Here is a 12515-nt window from a genome sequence, read left to right as displayed (position 1 = left end):
GAGGTAACACACCAGAGGATGACCTTTGACGTCCGGGTAGGGAACTCGATAATTATTAGTCTCTTCTTCTATCCTTCTGGTGGACAGTTCTCAGATGAATTATACATGGCTCCTCACCAACTTTCCAGCAAGATTAAACTCCAGGTCCCCAGAGCAGTGAGCCACTGAAAATGCAATTATCATCCTATTCCCCCTTTCCAGTACCTCCTGCCATTGGAATCACTTCCCCGAAACGAATGGTGTACATATGAGCATACTTTCCAGGCTCTGCTTAAGATACCCATATTCAATAGGACCTTACCTGGTGCTTTGGAGTTCTGATCCTCTCAGTTTCTATCACGAAAATCATCCCACTCATCCTTGACATTGTGCAGTACCCCGCCAGGCGCGGACTCGGCATCCATCTTATCTGCTGAAGTAATGAAAACTCCTTTTTAAGGTCCCTACATTGGGAACATTCCTGGATACCTGTGGTCTGGCTCCCATCCTATTCCTTTTGTCCCTGCTGGTTGCCATCATTTCGTGCCTGTACTGTTATTTTCACCGGCGAGCACTGAAATATACAAATAACCAAAATGAAAAAACTTACCGATGAGCTCAATAGTAGGATGAAGATGACCTGAAAACTGAATTTAAAGCGAGAACAAATGAAATTACCCAACTGAGCGGACACGAAACAGACTTAAAATATACAAACAAAAAACAGAACCTCAGGTAAGTGGGTCTTTGGCACAAGCCGAAACATGCTATTTTTTTTTTTTTTTGCATCTTTTGCAATGTTCATAGAGTAGTTTTCCTCCTTGTGTTGTTGTTAATAGGGCAAGTTACACTGATTCATAATCCTACTGTTAAGCCACTTTTGCATATCTTCGTGATGATAGGTTATCCTTTTTTTAACTGTTGAATTCTTCTTGTTAAGATCTATGAAGACTTTTTGCACTTGCATTCATGGAAATATTGAAATAAAAGACACATAATATAAAAATATTTAACTAACAGTAACCTGTATTATAATAGTAGCAAAGGCAAGGGAACCCATGGTTTAAGAAATGCAGAAGTCAACTATGCATTTTATCTTGAATGGAGCTGGAGAGTTAAGGAGAGCTCCATTTCTCTTCTGGCTTTGTCATTTAGAGAAATGCAGATTTGTTGCAATAGCCTAAAGGTAATCACTAGTAGAATTTAAAAATAAATTATGAAACAAAATAACACAAGAAAGATCACCATACCTGTTCTAATTATGAGTATAAATACATTAAACTTCCTACGAAAGGACAAAAATTTTCAGACCAAATCCATCAATTTTCAGACAGCATCCATCCAATCGATGATATTTCTAGGGATGCCCTGTAAAATAGGTCACAGAAAAGAGGAAAGGTAAAATGATTCACACTGTGTCTTTTTTTTCCTAGTTTTCTAGCACTAGGTATACAGATGTTGAATTTTATTGAATGCCTTCTAGCATATACTGCTTTTTAAAGACTTATCAGAGAGATACCTGGCTGGCTCAGTCAGTAGAGCCTGTGACTTGTGACCTCAAGGTTGTGAGTTCAAGCCCCACATTGAGTATGGAGCCTACTTTAAAAAAAAAAAAGAAAAGGTCATAATTCTTTGGAATTAAAGGGGTCCTTTTTTTTTTTTTTTTTTAAGATTCTATCCATTTATTCAACAGACAGAGATCACAGGTAGGCAGAGAGGCAGGCAGAGAGAGAGAGACAGGAGGAAGCAGGCTCCCCACGGAGCAGAGAGCCCTACGGGGGGCTCGATCCCAGAACTCTGGGATCATGAGCGGAAGGCAGAGGCTTTAACCCACTGAGCCACCCAGGCGCCCCATAAAGGGGTCCTTTGAAAACAAATAAAAGGCTTATTGAGCTTATTAATATTGCTTAAAGATAAACTGAGGTATATAAAAAATGTTGAGAGTTTATTGGGCAAAAATCAGTTCAAATCAGGCAATACCAACTAAGTGGTTAGGGACATTCCTTAAGGAACTCAGGGAGAGACTTACATAGAGTGTAGAGGCAAGGAAAGGAAATCATTGATCATTAAAGTGCAAAGCCTATTTGGCTGTTTGTGATTGGCTGTCCTTAGGTTTTAAAATTTGTAACCCTGAGACATTTCCAAGTTGGCTGGTTTTCGTTGGCTTATGAAGGCTGCCAGAGCATCAAGCTAATGAACTCCTTGTTTTGTTTAATAATATTATACTAACAAACTTTCTAGTAGTTGATAATCCTGTAATTTCTGATATAAAGATTTTATTTATTTTTATCTCCGAGAGACAGAGAGAGAACGTGCGCATGGGCACACACACGTGAGGGGGGAGGGCAGAGGGAGAGAGAGAATCTGCAAACTCCCTGCTAAGTGGGAAGTCCTATGATGCTCCCCACCCCCATTTCACGACCCTGGAATCAAGACCTGAGCTGAAACCAAGTGTCAGTTGCTTAACCAACTAAGCCACCCAGGCATCCCTTATAGTTTCTCATAGAAATTAAAAGAAAGGATGGCCAAATAGTTATCAGGCAATCTTAAACAAAAAATAAGTACATAAGGCAAGAATAATGCTAACAATATCATACAGTGTAGAGGTGAAGTAATAAAGCACTGATAGAAAAGACTGTCTTACTTTATATTTTGCTTATTTCTTTACCTTTGAAAAATAGAAACAACACACGGACAGGTTGGGAAGCAGAGATAATACAAAATATTATAAAATTAAAAGTTTAATTTTGCATTTGCTCTGGCCGTGAACCTAGTTCAACTCCTGAAAGGATGTCACTATCAAATATGTTAATAAAGGTTAGACCTCATATTCCCTTAAATTGTGAATAAGATTCTGTCAAAATACCTAATAACGAAAAACGAAATGAATATATATATAATACTGATAGATACAGGATATTTTAAAATACTTTTCTCAGTCTTTCCCATATCACAAAAGCAACAAATAAACTAGATTATGGAAGCTGTGGTAATAAAATGAACAAAGTTACCTTAATAGCTGCATATCGAATGTTAAACCTTTCACATGGACAATCTGCTTCTCCAGTCAATGGAATTAGGATCAGGCAACAAAGAAACTACTGATGAAATTTAAGAGCAGAAATTATACAGAGTACATTTTCTGAGCACAATGCTGTAACACAAAAAATTAGTATCGAAATTTTAAATTCTAAACAACCGAAATTGAAACTAGAAATGTACTTACACATGAAGGTTGTTAATACACAGGAAAGATTATCTAGACTCTGGAGTCCATTTTCCTCAAGTGTTTTTACGAATATGTATACACACAAATTATGAATCGAACCTTAGTTTTACAATGATATAGGGAAAATATTGATTTTTATCACATGAAGAAGGCAGGTAAATTTTGTTGTTAACCTTAATGAAATTACAACAAGTTAAATGAGCGTGCTATCCATGGAAAAGAGTAGCATTTTCCTAGAATGGATTTTTGTTGTTGTTGTTGCTGATCTTTACCATTGTGACCATTGAAATTAATTAAAGAAAAACAAAAGAAATGCACTTTGTTTATGTGCATATGCCAGATAATTTATCTGCTATAGAGAAATAAAAGTGATGTTCAGAAAAACCTGCCAAGATGTGGCTGAATTAAATGATATTTTCCCAACATGAGAATGCTATTATGACATTCTATTCTAGAATAAAGAAGTAGTATGGTTTTTTATGTTTGTTTGATTTTGAGTAGACCCCTCTTATCTACCTCTGATCACCTCAATTATAGCTTCATCCCCCATTTCAAATGGTACCTGGGTGTCTGGTTGACTGACAGCCAGTCAAATGAGGATCTGAACTTTCTCCATGATAAAACCTGTTGCTTGAAGTCAGCTTGCCTTTACTAACTGTCCCGTGTCTCTTTTTTTTTTTTTTTTTAAGATTTTATTTATTATTCAATGGACAGAGATCACAGGTAGGCAGAGAGGCAGGCAGAGAGAGAGACACACACAGGGGAGGAAGCAGGCTCCCCACAGAGCAGAGAGCCCTATTCGGGACTCGATCCCAGGACTCTGGGGTCATGACCTGAGCCGAAGGCAAAGGCTTTAAACCCACTGAGCCACCCACGCGCCCCATGTGTCTCTTGATCTTAAGCACAACCGTAGAAACATTCTGCCCTGAGGACTTCATATTAATATGATTGTTGTTTTAGTCTCCACCCGTTTCTCAGAATTGTCATCTGTTATGGTTAGTTCCAGAGTCTCCTGGACTAGCTTTCACAAATGAAACGCCTGAAGAAATGGGAATCCTAACCATGAATCACAGATGAGTGGGGTGGAACGGTGGGGCCAGTCTGGATTTTCCTCCTTCCTCATTTCCTGTATACTTATGCTTTCTCCAGTTTTTTCATGCTAGCCCAGCTAGCATTAATTCCGTTTTATAGGATAGATTTTGTGTTTTAGTTCTTGTGTTCCAAACACTGGCTAGAGTGATTTAACAAGTGTTCCAGTTAATTTCTGTTATTGCTATTATTTCTCTCAACGTTTTATTTTTTTTTTTTAAGATTTTATTTTTTTATTTATTTGACAGAGAGAGATCACAAATAGGCAGAAGACAGACAGAGAGAGAGGGAGAAGCAGGCTCCCTGCCAAGCAGAGAGCCTGATGCAGGGCTCGATCCCAGGACCCTGGGATCATGACCCGAGCTGAAGGCAGAGGCTTTAACCCACTGAGCCACCCAGGCGCCCCTCTCTCAACTTTTTAAAGAATATTGTTGTCATTCTTTAAGCAACTGTGTTAGTTGTTTACTTACTTAAAAAATTCTTCATTTTCCTTGACAAAGAATGAAGGTATTGGAGGTCAGGAAGTTATTATTACTATTTCTATCATTATTTTATTTTATTTTCTCTGCCCTTCCCCCCCACTCATGCTTATTTGCTCTCTCTATATATATTTTTTTAAAGATTTATTTATTTATTTTAGAGAGAGCATGTGGAGGTTGCTGACAGAGAGGGAGAGGGACTCTCAAGCAGACTTCCCACTGAGCTGAGCGTGGAGCCTGACATGAGGGCTTGATCTCATGACCTTGAGTTCATGACCTCAGGCAAATTCAAGAGTCTGTTACTTAACTGACTGAGCCACCCAAGTGCCCCAGCTGACTCCACTTTTCACTTGATCTTAGCCAAAAGGCCGAGAAGCGATCTGAATCCACTTTTCTTCTTTCTTTTATTTCCAGTCTCTCCGAGGTCTTTTATCTTCATTGTACATGTGGTTAGGTTTTGTATTTTCATCTAATCAGTCTTTATGTATATAAAATGATTTTAAAATATATTTTGTATTTGAATATATTTATCGTATATATAATATATATATAAGTTGATAAAATTTAAAAAATGGAAGGAAAAAGAACAAAAAAATCTACATTTCCCTGATGGAAGTGATAATATTTTTATATATTTCTTTATTTTTACACACTAAATATAACCTTCTGGTTTCTTAAAAATAATAAGGAAGTAGATTTACTTGGCAAAAAAAAAGTAAAAAAGGAAAACAAGAGTCTAAAATTAAAAATACAAACTTCCTTCTGAATTATTTCTACCCTTAGTCCCACTTTCCAGAACAACTTAAGATTTTCTGGGTTTGTCCTTCTGGTTATAATGAACACTTTAAATTATATTGTTATGTCTTGATTCCTTCCATTAAGAATGAAGACTTAAACACTTTATCTTTTATATCCCTTTCCCTCTTCAGCTCTCAGTATTTGTTAATTATAGTATTGTCTTTTGTTATCAGTATTTTCAACATGCACATACTCTTCTGTAATTTCCAGTGCCCCTGTGGGTTGACTGGGCTCCAGTGAGTGGGTCAACTTCTGCTCCATGAGATATGGGCGGAGGTCTATTCTTCTGAGCCTCCTAGGCTGCATTATTCAGATGGCTCACTCTCGAGGTCACATTTGGTACATGCCTGTAAGCTGGAAGCTCAGCTGGGCTTGTTGTCTGCAGCACCTTCACTTAACCTTTCCATGTGGCCCATGATTTTCACAGAGTGCCTTCTGGGTTCTGAAAGGTAGCTGGGTTCCGAGAGCGCCAAGAGGAAGGAAAGTAGAAGCTGCCAGTCCCTTCAAGGGCTCGGTCTGGAAGTAGCATGATGTCACTCCCTCTCCAGTATGCTGGGTTTCTTAACTCTGAGCACAGAGACTTCTAGGTGCTTCCCTGAGAAAAATCTCTCTTACTTCTGATATTTGGGGTTGTAGTGTCACTTCCCATTTTTGTCCCTGTAAACTCTTCTACTGTCTTCGTGAATACTTCTAGCTTTGTGGTATTTATTGCTAATCTATCTCTATCACAATTTCTCAACTTGTAAATTCTAGATTTGATTATTCTTTCAGATAGCAGGGTTATTTTTTTTAAGTAGATTTTTTTTTTTAAAGATTTTACTTATTTATTTGACAGAGAGAAATCACAAGTAGACGGAAAGGCAGACAGAGAGAGAGAGGGAAGCAGGCTCCCCGCTGAGCAGAGAACCCGATGCGGGACTCGATCCCAGGATCCTGAGATCATGACCTGAGCCGAAGGCAGCGGCTCAACCCACTGAGCCACCCAGGCGCCCCATTAAGTAGATTTTTTTAGAGAGATTTTATTACTACTAAAATTACAAAGCTCTTACATATATAAGATTGTGTTTCTCACGTCTTTACATTTGGAAGATATCCTGGCTAGATTAAGAATTCTATCATATCTTTTCTTTTCAACAATGTTTATTGCTAGTGTCCCTGCGGATAGACATCTAAGGTCTGCCTGATATGTATTATTTTTTATTTAAAGGTGACAAGTCTTTTCTGTTGGGATCTTGATCACTTTTTGATCTTGTTGTGATCTTATTATTTTTTTCCTGGGTATGTCGGTTTAACCTGAATATTTAGATCTCTTCTTTGAGAAGAAGTTCTTTGTCTTAACTTGAAATAATTTTTTTTCCTTTTGTCTTTGTTTTGTTTTGTTGTGTTTTGTTTTCTTTTCTAGGAACACCTATTATGTGTGTGTTGAATCTTCTTTATTTTTGTTTTCATATCTATAATTCAGATGTTAGCTAAGGCTTCTTGGTCCTTTGAAAATTGAAATAACTGATTTAGTCCACAACCCACTTCGGGACCTATAAAAGACCAAACATGTCACACTATCAACTGAATCTTGTCTCTCTTATCTCTCTATGTCACTGATATAAAGCTATGAGCATACAAAACTACATACCTTTAAAAAAAATGGATTTTTCCCAAGAAATCGATTGACATCAATATTTAGTGATATTTAGTTGAATTTGTTTAAAATTTGAAAAGCTATGAGGAGCAGTTCTATCACAGGACTGGATCATCCCCTCTATGTTCTTCCTCTACTTCTGCTCCTCATCCCCTTCCTCCTGGATGGCTGTTCAGTTCCAAATTCTTCCCTGTGTTTGTATACCAGTAACTTCCCTCTTTCTTTAAAACCTTTTTACCAATTTACCAACCCTGGTGCTAGAACTGCAGGGGGGGGGGGGTGAGGACAGGAGAACTCATTTTCTACTCTTATAATCTGCTGTACTGAACAAAGGCTTTAGTCACAGGTACATTCAGGTGTGCAAATGATGTCATCAAGATTATATTTCCTACTCTTCCTCTCAGGTTATGTTTGTCTCTGCTTTTATTTTTCCCCCTATGTGACCTAATTCTCTTCTGATGTAAATAAATTCTTTATATGTGGTAGGAAATATGGCTAGTAGTGCCAGTCATATGTATAACCTTATAATTCCTGGTTTAAAAATAAGAGACTCCCTCTCTTTCCGATATTTCATATATCAAATCCCTTGGAAGAAATAAGATCAGATTTGCTTGGGTCAGTGCCCAAATGTATTGTGTTAAATGGCTGGGGAGTCATGACTGGACGGAGTACCCAACCTCATTGCTGTTCCAGGGGGCTCTGGGAAGACCAGCTCCCACAGGAGTGTTGCCCCAAGAGGACAAAAACAGCAGGTGTCTACCACAACTCGCCCTCTTGGGTGTGGAAATGCCCCTTTTCCCTCCCCGGCTCAGTCTTCCTTGAGTTCAGGCTTACTTACAGGATCTTGCAGAAACTTTTCACTTAAATATCAACATTGGTACCCTACGAAAGATTTGGGGAACAAACCTGGTTTATGTTTTCCTTCCTTTTGTGATTGTTATTTGTCTTCTCAGCAGATTTCGTGCACAGAAGTTAGAGTAAGAAGTTATTTTTATGAAAGGTCTTTTGTTTGCTCTGTTTTGCCTGCCTGTAAAAACAGAGAAATATGGTAGAAACTAAAGAGCAAATGAAAATTAAAAGGAGTAGAGAATAGACTGAAGGACGAAATGGTCTCATAAACCCCAACTTTCAAAGGGAAAAACTGTTGCAATGATTCCACATGCAAGGCTCTTAGGAAGTTACACTGAGGCAAGTCTTGGCAAGGTGATTCCATTGGTAAAAATGCTCAACCAACTAGGTATCTGAGTGGTACTAGAGTCAAAAGAAAAATCTTGCTTTGAAGCTATTTATTGAAAGAAATACACATTCATCAAACACTTAAGATTTGTAAGGTACTAAGTACAGAGTATTAACATGTCATTAAAACAGACTGTGTCTTAAGAACTTAAAATCTAGCTATTGTGTTATATAAATCCTTTACTTCCTCCATATGCTTTATTCTTTATTATAAGTGATAATTTTAGAAGATTCTCTTGTATTTGTTTCCTTTCTAAAAAATATTTTTATGCATAATAATAGCTACCATTTGGTGAGGTCCTATTCTGTTATATACCCTTTACAGACACTCTATCTCTAATCCTCCCCCAAAAGCTATGAGGTAAAGGGGATGATATCCAATTTACAGATGAGAATAGTGAAGTTTGCGGGAGTTAAATAAATTTCTCAAGGTCAAGTGGCAGAGTCAGTTTCGAAACTCAAATCTCCAGTATGTCTCTCACTGTGTTTTCTCCCTCAAGGCTTCTTTCTGCATCTTCTCCCTTTCCCTACCTCAGGTAACTGCCTTCTGATCTCACAGCTTCTGAATTTGACATGGTTGTCCTCTCCCATGGGCCCACAGCATTGCCTCTAGCTTGCCCTTGGGTTGGCATCCACCTGGTCCTCTCAGTTGTGACTGATGCAGAAAGGCCCAGGGGGTTCAGATAAGACCCCCTAAGTTGGTATCTGCATTGGAGGCAGAAGTCTCCTTAGAAGAGGATGCTGGCATCGGTGAAGATGACTGACATGAAGGGCAGCAGAAGGTAGTAGGATGTGTCCTTAAATGCACCACTTGGGCATAAAGATTATTTTGAGGTGAACACAACTGAGGAAAAGTAGATACAAGAAAAGTTCTCTTCCTTCCCCATTTGCCAAAAACCAAGGCATAAGTTTGTAAAGGTGCCCTCCCTTCCCCTCTCTACCAGAAAGGACAGAAATGAACCACCAGAGACAACTCTAGACTTACCAGCCTAAAGATGGCACCAAGAATCTACATAACAAACTTTATTAATGTGCCCAGATCTTCCCTAATTTCCCCACACATTTGCCTTCTTATAACGTACCACCCCCAGAAGCTTTTGTCTTGTCATACTTCTACAATATCATTATTCTTTTATAAAGATGCTACCTAAACCCTCTTTGAGTTACTCATCCTGGAGTAGCCCCACACATGTATGATGCGGGCCATGAGAAACCTCTGTTTTTCTCCTGTTAATCAATTTGTCAGTCTGATTTGCAGGTCCCAGACACTAAAAGTAAGACAGATAGGGGGAAAAGATTTTTTTCTTTCCTTACAGCAAGCATACCTGAATGGCACACTTTTATTAATTGATTATTTAATATCATTTTAATTGAATTTTATGTCACCATAGGAGGGAACTTGCCCAGAGGCATTCCAGTCAGATGAAAGGCTAGCATCAGAAATAAGTGCAATACTGAAAAGTGACAATCCAAAAAAAAAAAAGGTAATAGTTAAGCAATCATAGGACATAAATTGTCATATTATATAATCATCAAGATTCATGTTTCTAAAGGAATGTAATAGCATGGGGGAAATGCTCAAAATACACTGAGTTTTTTAAAAAGCAGAATAAAATTTCTAAATACATAACATATTGTATGAACACAATGTGCCATTTTAAATGATTAAGAGGAACAATAGGGCTGTCTGGGTGGCTCAGTCGATTAAGTATATACCACTCCTGGTTTTGGATTAGGTCAGTTCATGATCTAAGGGTTGTGAGATAGAGCCCCATGTCAGGCTCTGTGCTGACTAGGGAACCTGCTTAAGATTCTCTCTCCCTTGGGGCACCTGGGTGGCTCAGTGGGTTAAGCCGCTGCCTTCAGCTCAGGTCATGATCTCAGGGTCCTGGGATCGAGTCCTGCATCAGGCTCTCTGCTCAGCAGGGAGCCTGCTTCCCTATCTCTCACTCTCTCTCTCTGGCTGCCTCTCCGTCTACTTGTGATTTCTCTCTGTCAAATTAATAAATAAAAGCTTTAAAAAAAAAAAAAGATTCTCTCTCCCTTAAGATGCCCCTCCCCCCACTTAGGTGTTTTCACATGCACTCTCTCTCCCTCAAATAAATAAACATTTTTTTTTAAGAAGGAACAATAGAAGGAGGAAGCAAGATGGTGAAGGAGTAGCAGACTGAAACAGGATTCGGTCCCAGAAGTTCAGCTAAATAGTCATCAAATCATTCCAAACACCTACAAATGCAACAGGAGATACAATAGAAGAAGAGCAGCAATTCTAGGAACAGAAAATTGACCACTTTCTGGAAGGCAGAGCGTAGGGAGAAATGAATCCGAAATGATGGGATGATAGACTGCGGGGGGAAGGGCCAGGTCCTGGCAAGTGGTAGAGCAGTGGAGCACAAAATCAGAACTTTTAGAAGTCTGCTCCACTGAGGGACGTTGTTCCAGAAGCTAAGTGGGGGCTGGAGCCCTCACGGGGACAGTGTGGTCTCAGGACCCACAAGGTCACAGAGAGACCAGGGGTGTCTGAGTGTGGCAAAGCTGCCAAGTATTGAAGTGGTGAAGCTGGCTACAGAGACGGAGCTGGAGCCGAGGAGTGAGCTCTCAGCTGGGAGTTACCTTAAGCCATGATCCAAGGCACATTCAGGCCACTGCTCTTTAAGCAGGGACCCCACAAATGCAAGATCCAGGGAGGCCCCCCCTCCTTCCTCCTCTGGGAGGAGCAGCAAGGGAGAGTGCAGCAGGAATCGCTGGGCTTGGAGACTCCAAACTGGGCCATGCGCCAGAGATAGAAACACTCGGTCAAAGGCCACGTGAGCTCAGAGTGTGGCTGGAGACCAGGGAGATGGGAGGGATTGACTGCTTTTCTCTGAGAGCATACTGAGGAGTGGGGCCCGGAGCTCTCAGTTCCTATGGGCCGGAGATTGGGAGGCCGCCATTTTCATTCCCATCTTCCAAACCTGTATGGAAAGCATTCATGGAACAAAAACTCTTGAGAGTGAACCCGAGTAGATTACTTAGCCTGGCCCCTAGCAAGGGCAGTGCAATTCCACCTCGGGCAAAGACATTTGAAAATCACTGCAACAGGCCCTTCTCCCAGAAGATCAGCAAAAACATCCAACCAAGCCCAAGTTCATGGATCAATGAGAACTCTGAAATCCAGAGCTAGGGGAAAGCAACTCATAGAATTCATGACATTTTCCCCATGATCCTTTAGTCCTGCAAAGTGATTTCTTAAATTTTATTGTTTTTATTCTATTTTTTAAAAAGATTTTATTTATTTATTTGACAGACAGAGATCACAAGCAGGCAGAGAGGCAGGCAGAGAGAGAGGGGGAAGCAGGCCCCCTGCTGAGCAGAGAGCCCAATGTGGGGCTTGATCCCAGGATCCTGGGATCATGACCTGAGCCAGAAGCAGAGGCTTTAACCCACTGAGCCACCCAGGTGCCCTGATTATTCTATTTTTTTTTAAACTTTTCGTCTTTTAATGTTTTTTTTTTAACTATTTCATCTTAACAATACATTTTTTTAAAAATCTTTAAATTTTTATTGTTAAAGTCATATTTTATCCCTACATTGTATTTAACCTTATTTTTTGTATACATATAGGTTTTTTTTTAAATTTAAAATTGTGGGATACAATTGCTTCTAATAGATCAAAATATACCCTAAATCTAGCATATGGCTTTGTTCTAGTCTCCAGTCTGATCATACTCTCTCTTCTGTTTATTTTTTTTTTTTATTTTTTTCAACCAACTTATCAATTCCTTTTTGAGAACCTTTTTGAAGCCATATTCCATCCCTTCCTCATGTTTACCCTTATTTTTGTATATAAATAAGTTTTTCTTTCTTTAAAATTTTGGGAGTTATTACTTCTAAGAGTCCAGAATATACCCAAAATCAAGTGGGTGGCTCTGTTCCATTCACCAGTATATATATATATATATATATATATATATATATATATATATATTCCCCCCTTTTCTTCTTCCCCCAGTTTCGGGTCTCTTCTGATTTACTCAGCGTATATTTGTCTGGGGTCTTTGCCACCCTTTTAGTATTTTATTCTCTTGTC

The 12515-nt window shown here is 39.1% G+C and overlaps 1 long non-coding RNA gene across 1 annotated transcript; it reads right to left on the bottom strand.

The window, feature by feature from the left end:
- Positions 1 to 223: 223 nt before the first annotated feature.
- LOC101686319 lies at positions 224 to 3747 on the bottom strand. Its single transcript, XR_198736.3, has 3 exons — positions 2991 to 3747; positions 1230 to 1347; positions 224 to 553 (listed from the first exon to the last, which is right to left on the bottom strand). It is a non-coding gene; the product is annotated as an uncharacterized LOC101686319 (long non-coding RNA).
- Positions 3748 to 12515: the final 8768 nt, after the last annotated feature.

The sequence above is a fragment of the Mustela putorius genome, unplaced genomic scaffold (assembly GCF_011764305.1).
Source record: "Mustela putorius furo isolate JIRA1106 unplaced genomic scaffold, ASM1176430v1.1 tig00003858_pilon_pilon_pilon, whole genome shotgun sequence".
Classification (NCBI taxonomy): Eukaryota; Metazoa; Chordata; class Mammalia; order Carnivora; family Mustelidae; genus Mustela; species Mustela putorius.
This window is presented reverse-complemented; position numbering and strand designations above follow the sequence as displayed.